Source organism: Leptonychotes weddellii, chromosome 7 (genome assembly GCF_054177405.1).
Source record: "Leptonychotes weddellii isolate Sample4059 chromosome 7, ASM5417740v2, whole genome shotgun sequence".
Lineage (NCBI taxonomy): Eukaryota > Metazoa > Chordata > Mammalia > Carnivora > Phocidae > Leptonychotes > Leptonychotes weddellii.
In genome coordinates, this window is record NC_138375.1 from 115,729,312 (window position 1) to 115,747,964 (window position 18,653).

The following is an 18,653-nucleotide window of genomic DNA, read 5'->3' on the forward strand; positions in this document are numbered from 1 at the left end:
GACTGAGCCACCCAGGCGCCCTTGACTTATTTTTATAGGATTAATTCTCAGGATTCGAAGCCTTGTCACAGGATATTTAAAATCTTATATTTTGAGTGCATCTTGGGTCAGCATAGCCATGGCGGCTCGTGTCCTTCCTGCCTGTGTCTGCCGACTGCCCCTTTGTGCCGCTGCCCGGGGCCCCAAGCTGGCCACAACCGGGCTGCTCTGCATCACCCTGTGTCCCGTGGAGGCCGGGTCGAGGCCTGGGGCTTCCCAGCCTGCCTCGCTGCTTGCACAGTTTCCAGTTATACATTTGTGCCACCGGTTTAGGATGCACCCCCCTCTGACGTTAGAGGGAATCAGGGACCGTGTTCTTTACGTCTTGAAACTCTATGACAAGGTTGACTCAGAGAAGCTCTCAGTAAATACCCACTTTGTGAAAGACCTGGGCTTAGACTATTTGGACCAAATGGAGATTAGCATGGCCACGGAGGAGGAATTTGGGTTTGAAATCGCTGATACAGTTGCGGAGGAGTTAATGTGTCCACAAGAAATTGTAGATTATGTTGCAGAGAAGAAGGATGTATATGAATAAAATACCAGGCCCCCTTTTTACTCTGAGGGAAGAGTCAAAAGATGCTGGTGTCTGGCAGTGAGAACGCATTTTGGCATTTCTACTGCCTTTGACAGAGTAATTCTTTTTAGACTTGTATTTAAATCATCTGTTTTGCCCTTGGGAAAATAATGTATAAAACAAAAAAAAATCTTACATTTTAATCTATTTTATAACATTGTCTTCCTAAAAGCTTGCTGAAGTGGCTCTCAACAAAGATAGATCATGTTTTAAAGGACTTGCCAAGTTTAAATAATATTCAAATAATAAAATGGTTAAAACATGCATATGTCTGTATGGTAGAAATGAGATATTATTATAATATAATTGTTAATTATTATTATAACCAAAATATCTTGAATAAGTGGAATGGCCCCTTGCCCTACTGAGCCTGGTAACAGACAGTGAACTGAACTAGCGATTCAGAGGTCTCTACATGGATTTGCCAGTCTATCAAATGGTCACTGTGTGGCTGGGTCTTTGTGATCCATTTTTGTGATGCTCCCGTAAGCCTTTAGGAATATTGACTCCAAGTGGCTCAGGTAACCATAGGGTTGCCGCATGTCATTGTACAGTAGTGATCCCATCACAGTGTAGTCTGGGGAAATTGTGCCCTTGGAGTTGTGCAGTGTATAACCTGTACCCCAGTACAGAGCACCTCTGCCAAGCCAAGCAAAAGGGGTCACTTGGAAGTCCTTCCAGTACTCCTTATGGACATCTAATTCATTTATCTCAGGTAACTGATTATGAAACATTAAGCCCGTTTCCCTTCCAGAGCAGCAAAGCAGCTCTGGTGACAGCTCCTAAGTACATAAGAAATGCGTCTTGAGTTCTGTGACATTTTACATTCCCCCTCCTTCTTGCAAGTGACATATTGATTGTACATACATGCAAGGTGACTATATTGTGCTCAGTATTTTGAGCTCATCATCTGTTATCCCATTCTCATTGTCATCCTCGGCCCAGACAGTATCAAATTGGAAGCAGTAGTGTAGAAAATTATGAACAAATCAGAAAAGACTACAGCTGTAAAATGAATCAGGTCATTGCTCCACGTTTAGCACTTCCCCTGATGTAAACACCCCACTCTTTTCCGTGCCCTGTTAGGAGGTCCCGGGAGCAGGGAGGGTGCTGGGATCATCAGAGCTGAACTCTGACCTTGCTCTGAAGTTAGGTACAAGGTGTCCCTGAGAGCAGAAGATTCTGCTGTCCTGGAAACCGTGTCACATCTTGGAGGCCATGGGGTGGCTCAACAAGGTGTGACAGTGAGGAAGTGGGGATCGGCACATGGTGATTTATGTGGCTGTGAATGGCAATTTCAGTCTTAGAGGGCACCAGGGATGGCCTGTTCCCCCAGGTTTTAGGAGATTCTCATTAATCACACCCCTCCAGGTGGATTTGTGACCAGGGGGATAATGAGAGGATGCCATGTTGCTAGTTGGCATAAAGTAGGCGCCGCTCCGTCAGGGTGGATAATTTCATGCATCATCAGAGTGAAAAGCCTTAATGAATGGCATGTGGGCAAGGCGCACCTTGTCACTGTGAAAACCATAGACTCCTCTGTCATTGTACTGTGCCTGTTGTCAACTTTTGTGTTTGCTTAACGTACCTTCAGTGGATGTGAATAGGCCTGCATTTTAATGTTAATCCAAACCTGTGCAGATTCTTTCTTCTTGTTCTAAAAACCCAGTTCTACTCTTTTTCCTGGTTCACAGAGAGTCTGGGCAAGGAAAATGGGGCTAGGGAATGTCTCTGTCCCGGGTGCTGATTCTTCAGCATCTGTGGGAAAGATCACCATGGCTGGGGATGCCCACTTGTCTCCGGCCCAGGCTCAGCCCTGGGCTGGTAGTACAGAGAGAGTAGATCAAACTTGCTTGTTCTGATGAAGCTGGGCTGTGACAGGTAATGTAGAGGGAGAAGGCATTCCCCTTCAGAAAGGCCTGTGCAGGCCATTCCGTGCAGGCTCCTCCTGCGCATTGCCCTTCCCTGCCCCCAACGGGTCGCCTCTTTCCTCCTGCAGAGATCCTGCCCTGCCTGGAACCCTCCAACTTGCCTTAGAGCTCTGGGTTTTCTCTGGAAGCAAGGCAAGCTCTGAGGACAGGGTGAGAGCCTCTCCCACAGGAGGGGCTGTGCTGTCTACAAATCCCAATGCTCTCCAGGGTTACCCATAAGGGCTTCATGCATCTTTTCTGTTCACTTGGGGTTGGAGAGAACCTGATGGGCTATCAACAGACCCTCCCCTCTCTGAACCTCATTGTCCCCATTCATGTATTAAATCATCCAATCGACAAATGCCTGTGGATCTATTGCCACACTGATGTCAAGATTGAGGACACAGTAATAAAGCAAATAGATAAAAGTCCAGCCCTCAGGGAGCTTCTATTTCAGTGGAGAGAGAGAAACAGACAGCAAAATATAGAGGTTGCTGAAAGAAAATAAGTGTCATGGGAGAAGAATAAAGTAGGGAAAGGGGACAGGTCATGGTAGGATGGGGAGGAGTGGAAGTTTTAGGTAGGCTGGTCAGGACAAGCCCTGTGGGGGTGTGCAGAGCCTTGCAGAGAAGGGAGTGAGCCCAGTGGGTGCCTGAGGGAAGAGCATCCTCAAGGAGGAGTGAGCCTGGAGCATTCAAGAATTGCAAGGAGGCCAGTGTGGCTACAGCAGAGTGAGCAAGAGGGAGAGGGGAGGACACAAGTCAGAGCAATTCAGGGCCTCATTGCGTAGGGTCATACAGCCCTTGTGAAGACTTGGGGTTTTCCTTGGAGTGAAATTAGAAGTCTCTGAGGGAGGCGTCAGGAACGGAAGTGACATGGTCCAACTGATGTTGGAGAGGACATCTCTGCCTTCTGAGAATAGTCGTGGGTGGGTGGAGCAGGAGCTCAGTGATGCAGCTGGGTTGACAGTGACTGGCAACAGTGGAGGGGTCACTGCAAAGGCAGTGACAAGTTGGCTGATTTGGGATCTATCAGACGGGGAGCTGAGAAGTTTGGCTGGTAGACTGGATTGAGATGTGAGGGAAGGAAAAAAACCAAGGATGGCTCTAAGGCTTTGGACTGAGCAACTGGAAGGATGGAGCTTCCATTCACTGCCTGATCTGAAGGAGAGTACATGGTGCAGCTTTGGGGATATAACCTGGTCAAGAATTCGGGCTTGAGCCCCCTAAGCCCGAGATGCCCATTAGCTCTTCAGGAGAAGAGGCTCAGGATGGTTGGATGCTGCAGCTCAGGAGAGAAGTCCGGGCTGGAGATACAAGTCTGAGCTTTCATCTTACACAGGGTTATGAAGGCCATGGAGTTGGAAACGCTCTCCAACATAGTGAGTGAACAGATCCCAGGACTAGGAGCCAGAGCTCCCCAACATTTAGAGGAAGGAGACATAAGTGGGAACCAGCATAGCAGACTGAGCAAGAATGACGAGGGCAGCAGGGAGAAAGAAGCCCAGAGAGAGTGACACTCCAGAAGATGGGTGAAGGAAACATTGCTAACACGGGGAGTGATGGGCTGATCACCAAACTGCAAGTTCACGTGCACAAGGACCTATTCTGTTTTATTCTATGCTTGATCTCCAGCCCCTGAAGTAGGACCTGGCACCTAGCAGCTGCTCAATGAAAGAATATTGTTAAATGAATAAGCAAGTCAGGTAAGATGAGGCCTGGGAATTTTCCCCTGTATGTAGCCACTTGGAGGTTGCATGTGGCCTTGTAAGAGCAGTTTCAGAGGAGTAGTGAGGACGAAAAGACTGTTTGCAGTGAGCTCCCAGGCTGAGGATGTGCCAGCATGGGACAGAGAACTGAGAAATGAGCTTGTAGCTGGAGGAGGTAAGGCATCAAATCCAGTCTGTCCTGTCACATCATTAATGGGGCCACCTTCCAAGAGCTGGCTTTCATCCTGTCGCTGCTGCACCTCCACAGCATGAAACCCAAACTCCCCTGCCACAATCCAGCTGCCATCCATCATCTAGCCTTTGCTTTTCGCTGTCCTTCTACTCACCCTACCATTCCAGCTGAACAGTGTAGATCCCAGCTGTCCCCGTTACCAGCCGTGCAACTGTGAGCAAGTCGCGTCGCTTCTCTCAGCCTCCGTTTTGGGATGATCACAGTATTTTCCTATGCGGCTGTTAAGGGAATTAAGTGCTAGCATTCAACTGGTCTTCAGTAAAATACCAGTAATGTTTATTCCTGTTTTTGCGCATTTGATTGTTGTGCTGGTTTCAATCCCCCCGTGGTCCATGTATCACAGTCCTCTCCAAGATCCTATTCAAGACTGTCCATTCATTTCTGCATAGTGATAATAATAGTAGTAGCAGCCAATATTTATATAGTGCTTGCTCTGCACTAAATGAATACTTTAGATATGTCGATTCATTTAATTCTCAGAGCAACCCTAAATGGTAGGTTCTGTTATCGTTCCCATTTGTGGAAAAGGAAACTGAGACACAGAGTAGTTAGATGCCTTATCTCAGGTTGCATAGCTTATAGGTAGAAGAGTCAGGTTGTTTCATTCTTTTGCTATTCAGTAAGCCTTTACTGAGTGGCTGCTGTGAGCCAGACTCTGCCCTAGACCCTGGGAGTTTAGAAATGTAAGACTCTGTTTGTATCCTCAAGGAGCCCACAGCCTGGCCTTCCTGACCACTTAGGGCCAAGGCCTATCTTTTGATCGCCCATAGCCGTTACTGCCTGTCCCACTCATGGAGTGGTCAGGCTGTTTTACCCTATAAGCTCCTTGAGATTGGGTTTCTGTTCTGGGACCTCTGAGTCTTGGAATCTGGATCTTATCTTGCATATCACCAGGACTCAGTAAATATCTTCTATGAAATGGCCGTTTGTCCCAACAGTCTCTCCACATTGTCTATTCATTCATTCGACACTTATTTATTGAGGGACTGTTATGAGCCAGGTGCTCATATGGGTCCTGGGGACTCAGTGATGGACAAGACAGAGTCCCTGCCCACATGGTGCCATGCGCTAAGAGTTGGCACTGTACTTCAGGACTTTACTGCCTCCTTCCCTCATGCACCATGATTCATGCCCACAGTAGGGCTTCTCCCCTTACCATGTGAGTTAGATTGGACTCACTTGGATTTTGTTGGGGGAAGAAGAAGGAGTGGTGATATTTGCATTGATCTCGCAAACTCAAGAAGGAGGAGTCTGGGATATTTTAAGGAGCTGGTAGAGTTCCAGATCCACATACCTTTCCTATATGAACAACAGGGATGTGTCTTTCCAGATTCGTTGTGGAAACTGTTGGATTGTTTCACTTCAAAACCACCATTATCAAGCATATAAACACAGTACTGTCGACAGGTCACCTTGTCTTCCTTGACCATGCGAGTCCTCTTGAGTTTTAGTTCATTAACCCCCTTGGGGAATTCTGATCCTCAGAATACCTCATGCATTTGATTCATCATTAAAGCCTCCTAAAAGCAATGCATTCTTACTTCCTAACTACCTTGATATGTGAAATAGCAGGGGGCTGCTTTCCACTCCAACTTAGATGTAAAACAGATGGGATGGCAGTAAGATGTCCATGGTCTCCTTCCTATGCTTTTTTAAAAAGAATAAAATCACAGACCTGTACCCCTAAAACAAATAATACATTATATGTTAATAAAAAAAACTACAGTAGCCATTTATCTATGACCTTTAACAAAGCTGTTATTAACTTTCAATTGACTCACAGTTGTAGATTGAACCTTACCTAATAAAGTATCCATTCTATTCTAAAAAAATAAATAATTAAAAAAAAAAGAAGAAAATAGGCAAGAGATCAATAAAATGCCAAGTAGAGGAACTATTTATTCCTTTATCCTCTACCAAGGAGATCCTATTGTCTGTAGTCTCTTGTTTTTAAAACTGTATATATATATAATATATATATACACACACACATATATAGATATATATAGAGAGAAATTATATACAAACCATATATATAAACCATATATATGTATATATAAGCTCTGGGTGAACAAGGCAATGCTCTGTAATCTACATTGTCTGGGGGAGATCCATTTTCAAGCTGCTTTCTGTGGAATATGAAGGTCCTCTCTGCAGAAAGTCACACAAAAAATATCAGAGGGGGGCACCTGGGTGGCTCAGTCGTTAAGCGTCTGCCTTCGGCTCAGGTCATGATCCCAGAGTCCTGGGATCGAGCCCCGCATCGGGCTCCCTGCTCGGCAGGAAGCCTGCTTCTCCCTCTCCCACTCCCCCTGCTTGTGTTCCCTCTCTCGCTGTGTCTCTCTCTATCAAATAAATAAAAATCTTAAAAAAAAAAAATATCAGAGGAACAGGACATGAGGACACCACTGCACAGTTGTTTTCTTAGGAACATGTCTGCCATCTCACACATCTCAGCCAGTATCATCTGTGTCAGTACCTCTCAACTGGTGGTATTCCAGAGGATCCATATGGCTACTTAAAAAAAAATCAATGAGTGGACTTCCACTTCTGGGAAGATAGAGAAGACAGATTTTTCCCTATTCTTCCCACTAAGTACAACTTAGTAACCCTGGACATTATATATGAAACAAACATAAGAAGACTCTGAAAGGTGAAGAGAAGGCAGACCCATAAGATTTCAGGACCCAAGAAACATCACAGTGGTGAGTTCTCTGGGTTTTCTTTTTGCCTCATATGTCCCAGACTTGAAGCTGAAGAAGCCAGCAACCTGGAACTGCTAACAGGTACAGACTAAAAACCCCAACAAAAGCCTTCTTTCTGTAGCATAGAAACAGGCTAAAGGGACAACCAAATAAGACAGAAAACTTTTAGACAATAACCATTCTACTCTAGGCAAGGGCCATAGAAATAAACAGTAGCCCCTCCCCTGTTCACACCAATGAAGCTCAAAGAAGTGAACCCAGATTTCCACAAGGTGCCCCAGTCCCCTTTCCAGAATGGTGTCAGAGAAGGCTGAGTAGGGAGCCTGGACTTCTACTCCACCTGGCAGGAACAAGGAACCCTTGTTCTTTATTGCCAAGGTGGTGTCAGAGGAGGTCTAGTGGAGTCAAGACTTACCATCACTGCCTCTCCCTTGATAATAAGGTCACTTTCTCTCCACCTCTCCTCACCCCATGATGTCAATAGTAGTCATGTGGTGGGCAGTAATGTGGCACTCCTGTCCTAGGTTTCAGTGGAAACCTAGGAGGGAAGTTGAATTGCCACCCCTCCTCAGCAGTAATAGGGAGTCCTCTGCCTGTTAGGTGTCAGTGGAAGCTGAATAGGGCACCTGGACTTCTATACCCACTTGACAGTAATAAGATGACACCCCCCCTTCTTTTACTGGAGCAGTATCAGACGAAGCCAGCTAAAACAGGTTTCAGTAAGATTGAGGAGTGTTGACTAACCTGACTGGTAGTCATTTCACAAAGTATACATATGTCAAATAATCACATTGTACTTTAAAAAAATACAGTATTCTATTTGTCAATTATACCTCAATAAAGGTGAAAAACAGACAAATAAGATCCAGAGTCTCAAAACATAATGTCCAGAATGTACAGGTTCCATTCCCAAATCATTCATTGTACAAAGAATCAGGAAGCTCTCAAACAATGAAAAAAGAAATCATAAATGCTAATACTGATATGACAGAGACATTAGAATTATCTGACAAAATTTTAAAGCAACCGTCATAACAATGTTTCAGTGAGCAATTATGAACATACTTGAAACAAAAGGAAAACCAGAAAGTCTCAACAACTAAATAGATTATATTAAAAAGAACCAAATGAAAATTTTGAAACTGAAAAATACAGTAACTGAAATATAAAATGTAATGGATGGGCTCAGTAGCAGAATGGAGGGGACAGAAGAAATAATGATGAACTTGAAGAAAGAACAAAAGAATCCCCTATTTGAACAACATAGAGAAAATAGACTGAAATTAATAGAGTCTCAGGAACCTGAGGGACTATGAAAAAATGCTCTAACATTTGTGTTATCAGAGTCCTGGAAGGAGAGGAGAAAGAGGGCAAGACTTAAGAAAAATGCTCACAGAAATAATGGTAGAAAACATAGAGTAAAAGACTTAATTTATAGATTCAAGAAGGTTAGTAATTACAAAGAGGATAAATCCAAACAAATCCACACCAAGACACATCGAAGTCAAACTTCTGAAAACTAAAAACAAATAAAAAATCTTGAAAGCAGCAAGAGATTATACACTTTGTACATCAAAAACAATTTGAATGACAGAGGACTTCTTATCAGAGACTGTAGAGGCCAGAAAGAAGTGGCGCAACATTTTTGAACCAATAAAAGAGACCTGTCAACCCAGAATCCTATATCTAGAGAAAATATCCTTCAGGAATGAAGGGATAATCAAGACTTTCTCAGGAAAAGGAAAAATAAAATTTGCTTCCAGAGGAAGTACTGTAAAAAGTTAACAAAAGTTTTCTAAGAGGAAAATAAATAATAAAAAAGTAATCTTGGAAGATCAAGGAAGAAGAAAGGATATGTGAGCAAAAACACGGGTAAATACAACAGATTTTCCTTCTCAAATTTTCTAAATTATGTTTCATGTTTGAAGCAAAATTGTTATACTGCTTGATGTAATTCTGTCTGTAGAGAAAAGTTTTAAGACAATTATAAATGAGAATGTAGAAGGATGTAAAGGAAGGTAAAGTTCCTACACTTGAACTGGTAAAATTGCTAAACCAGTGAACTGTAAAAGTTATGTATAGATGATGTAATACTTTAGCAGCCACTAAAAATCTATATATAGAGAGACACTCAAAAACACTACAGATAAATCAAAATGGAACTCTAAAAAATTCTTCCTCACAAGAAGGCAGGAAAAAAAGAGAAATGGAAAACAGAACAGGCAACAAAAAATAAAATGACAGGCTTAAGCATTAACATATCAATTAAATTGGGCGCCTGGGTGGCTCAGTCGTTAAGCGTCTGCCTTCGGCTCAGGTCATGATCCCAGGGTCCTGGGATCGAGTCCCACATCGGGCTCCCAGCTCGGCAGGAAGCCCTCTTCTCCCTCTCCCACTCCCCCTGCTTGTGTTCCTGCTCTCGCTATCAATCTGTCAAATAAATAAATAAAATCTTTAAAAAAAAAAAAAACATATCAATTAAATTGTAATGGTTTAGCTATACTAATTACAAAACAGAGATTCTCAGAGTGGATTTAAACAATGATCTACTATAGGCCATTTATAAGACACTCCCTTAAAATATAATGATCTAGGGAGGTTGAGTGTAAAAGGATGCAAACACTAATGAAAAGAAATCCAGACTGGCTATATTAATAGCCGATAATGTAGATTTCAGAGCAAAGAAAATCCTAGAGACAGAATCATCATATAATGATAAGAGATTTGGTTCACAAAGAACACATAGCAATCCTAAATGTGTATGCACCAAACAACAGAGGTGTACAATATGTGAAACAGAAACTGAGAGAACAGAAAGGAAAATAGACAAATCCATAATTATAGTTGGAGACTTCAACACCCCTCCCTCAACAACTGGTGGAACAACTAGATAGAAAATCACCAAGGATATAGAAAACTCAACAGCACCATCAACCAACAGAATCTAATGAACATTTATGGGACACTCTACCCAACAACAACAGAATACACATTCTTTCCAAGTGTGCACGGAACATATACCAAGATAGACCATATCCTGGGCCAAAAAATAAACCTCAACAAATTTAAAAGAATTTAAATCATATGGGGTGTGTTCTCTAACCACAGTGGAATCATACTAGAAATCCATAACAGAAAGATAACAGGAAAATTTTCAACACTTAGAAACAAAACAACACATTCCTAAATAGCCATGAGTCAAAGAAGAACTCTCAGGGAAGTAAAAAAATACATTAAACTGAATGAAAATAAAAACATAGCATGTCAAAATTGTGGGACATAATGCAGTAATGAGAAGGAAATTTATAGTACTAAATGCATACATTAAGAAAGAGAAAAAGTCTGAAATAACTAATCTAAGTTTATACCTTGAGAACTCAAAAAAAAGGAGAGCAAAATAAACCCAAAGCAAGCAGAAGGAAGTAAAAAATACAGGTAGCAATAGAAACTGAGAAACCAATGGAGAAGAGTCAGTGAAACAAAGAGATGGTTTTTTGAAAAGATCAGTCCATAAAATTGGCAAGCCTCTATCAAGCCTGAGAAAGAAAAAAAGGGAGAAAACACAAATTACCAACATCAGGACTAATGTAAGGGATATCACTGCAGACGCTGCAGACATCAAATGGGGAATAAAGTAATAGCATCAACAACTCTACATGCCTAAATTTTACAACTTGGAGGAAATGGACCAATTTTTCAAAAAACACAAACTTCCACAACTCACCGAAAACTAAATTGGAATAGTTCTAAACTATTAAGGAAGCTGAATTAATAATAAAAAATTGCCCCAAAGGAAATGTTCAGGCCCAGGTGGTTTTGCTGGAGAATTCTACTGAGAGACTTAACACCAATTCTATGCAATCTCTTCCAGAAAATAGAAGAGAAGGGAAGATGTCTTTTTTTTTTAAAAAAGATTTTATTTATTTATTTGACAGAGTGTGCACAAGCAGGGGGAGCAGCAGGCAGAGGGAGAGGGAGAAGCAGGCTCCCCATGGAGCAGGGAGACTGATGTGGGACTGCATCCCAGGACCCTGGGATCGTGACCTGAGCCGAAGGCAGACGCTTAACAACTGAGCCACCTGGGCACCCCAGAGAAGGGAAGGTGTCTTAATTCATTTTACAGTGTTACTCTGATACCAAAACCAGACAAAAACACCACAGAAAAGAAAACTAAAGATCCATCTTCCTCATGAATATAGACAAAAAATTCTTAACAAAGTATTAACAGAAAATTCAACAAAATATCAAAAGAATTTTATGCCATGACCACATGGGGTTTATTATAGGGATGTGAAGCTAGTTCAATATAAAAATAAACAATGTTATTTACCATTATTAATGGCTAAAGAAGAAAAACCACATGATCACATCATCAACAGAAAAAACATTTGACAAAATTCAATCCATTCATAATAAACACTTAAAAAATAGGAATACAGAAGAATTTCAATTCATAAAGACCATCTACAAAATATCTACTGCTAACCTTGTACACAGTTATGAAAAAATGAACACTCTCTCCCTAAGATCAGGAACAAGACAGGATGTCTGCTCTCACTACTCTTATTCAACATAATGCCAGAAGTTTTAGCCCATGCAATAAGGCAAGAAAAGGAAATGAAAGACAAACATATCATAAAGAAATAAAATGGCCCCTATTTGAAGATGACATGATTATCTGCTTAAAAAATTCCTAGAAATAATAAGTTTGTTCAGAAAAATTATAGGATATAAGATAATGTACCAAAGTCAATGGTATTTCTATATACCTAAAATTAACACATGGATACCAAAATTAAAAATATAATACCATTAACAATTACTAAAAAACAAAAGGAGAGAAATAGAAGACTACAAAATGCTGATAAAAGAAAACAAAGCTGAAAGAAATAAAAGCAGATCTAAATAAATGGAGAGGCATACTCAACACAGCAAAGATGTCAATTCTTTTCAAATTTAAAGACAGGTTTAACACAATTCCTACCAAAATTGAAGTAGCTATTTTTGTAGAGATATATATATAAGATCATTATACAATTACCCAACACATATACCCAATTTCAAGACTTCTGGAGCTATCGTAATCAGGATTATAAAATATTGGTAGAGGAATGAATCAATGGAACAGAATAGGGAACCCAGAAAGAGACTCAGAAAATATGCTTAACTGAGTATTTTATTGTATTTTTATTGAGCCAGTTGAGCCAAAATACTGCCATTTTAAAATGAGCAAATCAGTGGCATTTAGTACATTTACAATGTTGTGCAAATACCACTTCTATCTAACCCAAAAATATTTTCATGGTTCCAAAATAAAACCCTATAATAGTTACTCCTCAATCCTCTCTCCAACCACCAATTTGCTTTCTATGATTTACCTATTCTTAGTATTTCATATAAATGGAATCATAAAATATGTGACCTTTTGTGTCTGGCTTCTTGTACTTAACATATTGTTTTTGAGGTTTATTCATGTTGTCACATGTATCAGTACTTCATTCCTTTCTACAGTTGAATAATATTTCATTGTATCTATTTACCACAACTTGTTTATCCATCCATCCATTGATGGACATTTTTGTAGTTTCTCCCTTTTGGCTTTTGTCAGTAGTGCTGCTACGAACATTTGTGTGTGAATCTTTCAGAGCTTGTTTTCAATTTTTTGGCATATAACTAGGACTGGAATTGCTGGGTCGTATGGTCATTCAATGTTTAACTTTTTGAAGAAGAACACCGCTGTTTTCCACAGCAGCTAAATCTTTTTACATTCCCACCAGCATTGTACAAGTTTTCCAATTAGCCAGGTCCTTGCCAAAACTTATTATTCTCCTTTTTTCAAAAAATATTTTTATAGCCATCATAGTGGGTATGAAGTGGTATTTCATTATGGTTGTGATTTGCATTTCTCTAATGACTAAGAATATTGAACATCTCTTCATGTACTTTTGGGCCATTTGTAATATCTTTGGGGAAATGTCTACTCAAGTCCTTTCACTATTTTTTAAATTAGGTTATTTGTCTTTTTGTTGTTGAGTTGTAAGAGTTATTTATATATTCAGGATATTAATCCCTTATCAGATATATGATTTGCAAATATTGTCTCCCATTCTGTAGGTGGTCTTTCCATTTTCTTGATTATGTTCTTGCATTAAATGCATAAAAATGTTATATTTTGATAAAATCCAATTTATTTTTTGTTGTTGCTCATGCTTTTGGTGTCATATCAAAGAATCCATTGCCAAAGCCAAGGTCATGAAAGTTTACCCCTGAAGGGTAAGCAGAAAAGTTTTCTTCTAAGATTTTATAGTTTTAATTCCTACATTTAAGTTGTTGATCAGTTTTGAGTTAATTTTTATAATGGTGTGAGATAGGGGTCCAAATTAATTATTTTAAGTGTGGATGTACAGTTGATCCAGTGCTACTTGTTCAAGAGATAATTCTTTCTGCAATGAATAGTCATGGGCTCTTCTTGCAAATCATTTGGCCACAGAAGTATATTTCTGGACTCTCAGTTCTCTTCCATTGGTCTATATGTCTGTCCTTATGCCACTACCACACTGTTCTGATTACTGTGGTTTTGTGGTAAATTTTGAGATCAGGAAGTGTGAGTCTTCAACTTCGCTCTTCTTTTTTAGACTGCTTTAGTTTTTTAGGATCTTTGCAGTTTCTGCCAAACTGATTTTTAACAAAGGTGCAAAGCAATTCAATGGAGTAAAGATAGCCTTTTCAAAAAAACGATGTGGGGCAATTAGACATTCTAAGGAAAAAAAGTGAACCTTAATCTAAGTCTCAAACCTTGTATAAAAATTCACTCAAAAGAGGTGACGGATTTAAATGTAAAATGTAAAACTCTTAAGCTTTTATTTCAAAAAATCTTTGGGATCTTGGATTTAGATTTAACATCAAAAGAAAGATCTGTAAAAGGAAAAATGGATAAATTTGACTACATGAAAATTAAAAACTTTTGTTCTGGAAAGGACCCTACTAAGAGGATGAAAAGACAAGTGATAGACTGAAGGAAAATATTTGCAAACCACATACCCACAAAGGACTAGTATCTAAAATGTATAAAGAATTCTCAAAACTCAACAGCAGAAAAAAAATTAACATACAAAAAAGAAACTCCAAGCAATCCAAATAGGAAATGGCCAAAAGACATAAAGAGGTATTTCACCAAAGAGACTATACAGATCACAAATAAGCATATGAAAAGATGTTCAACATCATTAGCCATTAGGGAAATGCAAATTAAAATCATAATGAGATAGCACTACACACCTATCAGAATGACTACAATAAAAAATAGTGACTCCAGCAAATACAGGCAAGGATGCCAAGAAACAGAATCACTCATGCATCGCTGGTGGGAACATCAGATGGTACGAACATCCTGAAAAATGGTTTGGCTATTTCTTCAAAAACTAAACATGTGACCCTCATACAAACCAGCAATTACACTCATGGGTATTTATCCTAGAGAAGTACAAAAATTTATGTTCTTATAATTTATGTTCTTAAAAAAACCTGTACAGAAGTGTTTATAGCACCTTTATTTGTAAGAGCCCCAAATGGAAACAAGCCAGGTGGTTTAACCAATGAGGTTCTTGCATACCATGGAATACTACTCGGTAATACAAAGGAACAAACCGCTGACAGGGGAAACAACTCGAACAAGTCTTGAGGTAATTATGCTGAGTGGAAAAAGCCCATCCCCAAAGACTACGTAGTATATGGTCCCCTTTCTAAAGCATTGTCGAAATGACATTACAGAAATGAGAACAGGTTCGCGATCACCAGGGGTTAGGGGTGAAGGGGAAGGGGCAGAGGGAAGGAAGAGAGGTGGTGGTTATCAAAGGGCCACAGGAGGGATCCTTCTGGTGAATGAAGGGTTCTGTACCTTGACTACATCAATGTCAGTGTTCTGGTTGTGCTAGGACACGATGGTTTTACAAGATGTCATCACTGGAGGACACTGGGTAAGCGGTCCCCATGATTGCTCTGGTATTTCTTACAACTCTGTGCAAAATCTCTAATGATTTCAGAATGAAAGGTTTAATTAAAAATCAATAAGTGATACATTGTTTAATTTTTCTTTCACATTTGTGAGAAAAGGCAGTGAGCCTGTCAGTGTGTAACGAGTGAGCGCACACGGCGGTTAGGTGGAGTTCAAATGAGGGCGCTCATGGCTCCGTCGCTCCCTTTATTTCTTGGCTGCATAGCCCTGACTGCAAGAATGGTTGAGACTGTTATATTTTAAATTGTTTTTCTTCTTAGACATATGTTTGATTTGTGCTCATAATAGATTGTGTTTAAAGACTAGAAACATAAGGAACCTGATAACGAAATACAAGATAATTAAGAGCAAAAAATGGGAAGACTACAATCTTCAAAATTACCTTCACCAATCTGTAAATCACATTCATCTGATAAAAACCCTTCTAGGGAACATCACGATGTGTTTGGTACTTCAAAAACAGTGTTAAGGAGAGAAAATAGAGTGACAATTATGTCCAATTTGGCTTTTCATTTATTGAGAATAAAGGCTCTATCCACACCCACAATGTGCTATTTGCAGAGTGCTTGCAAATAGCAGCCTGAAATCTTTCCCCTCCTGTCACTTATAAACAAAACATGGAAATTATAGAAATAAAACCATAGTTTTTTTTAAGTATAAAATTCCAGAATTTCAGACATCAATTCTTGGAAACCAGTTTTTGCCTCTACTTGATGCTATATTAGGGAGTAAAATCCCAAAGTATCTTTTAGCATACATTCAGTCCCTAAATCAGAGATGACATATCATTTTTTTTAGCGTATTTATCTGAAAATTGTATTTTTTCTTATATAATTTAATAAAAATTAAACATTGTGCATTCACTGTTAAATGATATAAAGCAGAATTTTTTATAATGACTGTATATTATGAATATTATGAACGATCACATTAAAACAGACTGTAGGATACAATATTTAATATGATACTCTTGTTTAAGATTTCAAATCACCCACTCGTCATAGACCGCACAAAAATGGCAAAACCAGTTTAAAATATTTTGAGGATGGTTGTAGTGAGAAGTGTCTGCGAGTCACATCTGGCTAGGCCGTGGTGACTGACGTGTGTGCATACATTTGTCAGCTTTAAAGCATCCTGTACATGTCACTTGTTATCTGTCCATTGCCTTTTATCTAGGGCACTTAGGAAATGGAGGGTCCTGCTTAATTAAATGTTCTCCATAAATAAAAATTCTCTCCATGTGAGCACTGGATTAGAGTCCAGGGACTTCAACCTTTGACTAGCCTGGGGTCCTTAGACAAATAAAAGTGGGATGATGACAGTATTAATCTTGCATGTTGTGTGTCTAAAGGCAGTCAAATAACGGATCAGGCTTTTATGTACATTTGGGCTTCTTTCTCATTTGCCATGTTTTCTACTTCGAGTAAGAAAAAATCCAAACCCAATTGATTTAAGTCGTGAGGAAAATAAGAACCCGAGATAGGGCAGCTTCAGAAGTGACTACTCCAGGGCGCCTGCGTGGCTCAGTCGTTAAGTGTCTGCCTTTGGTTCAGGTCACGATCCCAGGGTCCTGGGATTGAGCCCTGCATTAGGCTCCCTGCTCCACAGGAAGCCTGCTTCTCCCTCTCCCACTCCCCCTGCTTGTGTTCCCTCTCTTGCTGTATCTCTCTCTCTCAAATAAATAAATAAAATCTTAAGAAAAAAAAAAAAAAGAAGTGGCTACCTCAGCAGCTCAATGGCATCCGTAAGGTCTTAGCTTCTTTCCCCGTTTTGCCATCTTTCATGGGTTAACTTGTCTGCTCTCCGGGTCACAGGATGGCGACTGTGGGTCTAGGGGACCCTTGTAGTTAATAATAGCATCAAGAGGGAAAAGAGACACCGTCTCTTTCTGTGCATCTTTTTAAAAAAATTTTTTTAAAGATTTATTTATTTTAGAGAGAGAGAGTACATGCACATGTGGGTGAGGGGAGGAGCAGAGGGAGAGAATCTTCAAGCAGACTCCCCACTGAGCAGAGTGGACAGGGGGCTCAGTCCCACGACCCATGAGACCATGACCTGAGCTGAAGGTAAGAGTTGGACGCCTAACCTACTGAGTCACCCAGGCACCTCTCCCCGCCCACCCTCCCCCCACCTCCCCTCCCTTGTGCATCTTTTTATTCCCCCCAGTTGACTTTCTCTCACCTGTCCTTGGCCAGACTGGGCTCCCTGCTCTCCCCTTAGCCAGTTCCTGGCAAAGAGAACGGGAGCCCCTCGATTGACTTAGACCAAGCTGAACAGAATTGACATTCTATAGGCAGAAAAGAGAGAAAGATTATGCTTTGGGTTTTGATATGACAAGGGATCAGGATGAGGACAGTTAAGGAAATACACCAACAGATTCAGAACAGAAGGTTCTCTAGGCACCTGTTTGTAGGACATGTATTTTGAGATACACATTAGATACCACATACATATACTCTGTGTGTAAGTGATACAGAATTGCATAGTGATTCTGAACGCAGGCTCGGAGTCAAATCCTAGCTCTGCCATTTGCGAGACAAACTGCCTTGGATAAATTGTGGGACTTCTCCAAGCTTCACTTATCAAATGGGGACCTTATGGTGCTAAGAGAATTAGGTGATACTATCCATACAAAGGGTTAGGCCCAGTGCCCAATGCATGGTTAGCAATCAATAAACGGAGGCTACTGATGTGGTGCCAGTGAGGAGAATGAGCTAAACATGGCTCTACTTCTCAACAGCTGAGCAGCTGCTAACTGCTTTCACTCCACCAGACACTCTGCCCTCTGCCCAGTTCTGTTCTCCATACAGCAGCTAGAGGGATGTTCAAAAGGTATGGTAGATCATGTCATTCTCCTGCTCAGAACCCTCCAGTGGCTCCCATTACATGTCAAATCAGATCTGAAGTCCTCGTTCATCAGGGCCTCCAGGGCCTAAGTGATCTGGCCCTGGCCACCTCCCCGCCTTCTTCAACAACTGTCCGCCTGGTCCCTCTGCTTAGCGTGCTTAGTGACGTTGGCCTCGCTCACGTCCAGTCAGGTCTTCACACCTGGTGTGCCTTCTGCCTGCATGTTCTCCCCACCAGATCTCGTCATACCTCGTCCCCTCATTTCTTCATGTCTCTGCTCACAGTGCCTCCTCATCCTTAGAACTTTTCAGCTGCCCTCTTGAAAAGAGTCACCACTCTTCCTTCCTTCCTCTGCATTCTCTAGAAATCAGAGCCCAAGACAAAAGCTTTACACCTCAGTGAGGAGGAGTCCAATCCCAGGAAGCAGGAACGAGGAAGAAGAAAGAGCAGATACGGAAGGCCCAGCTCTGTCATCACGTAGCTCAGGGCTTGGTCTCTGGGGCTGTCCTTACACAGGACCCAGGGCATGCTGCATCTCAGTACGACTATCCAGGGAAGGAAGGGAGAATTTACCTGCTGGCTTCCTCCTGTACCCCAGCT

The 18,653-nt window shown here is 40.9% G+C and overlaps 1 protein-coding gene across 1 annotated transcript in view; it reads left to right on the forward strand.

Annotated features, from left to right (window-relative positions):
• Positions 1-18,653, forward strand: part of FSTL4 (follistatin like 4) — a 400,176-nt gene that overhangs the window by 1,176 nt on the left and 380,347 nt on the right. The gene's annotated exons all lie outside the window — the stretch shown is intronic.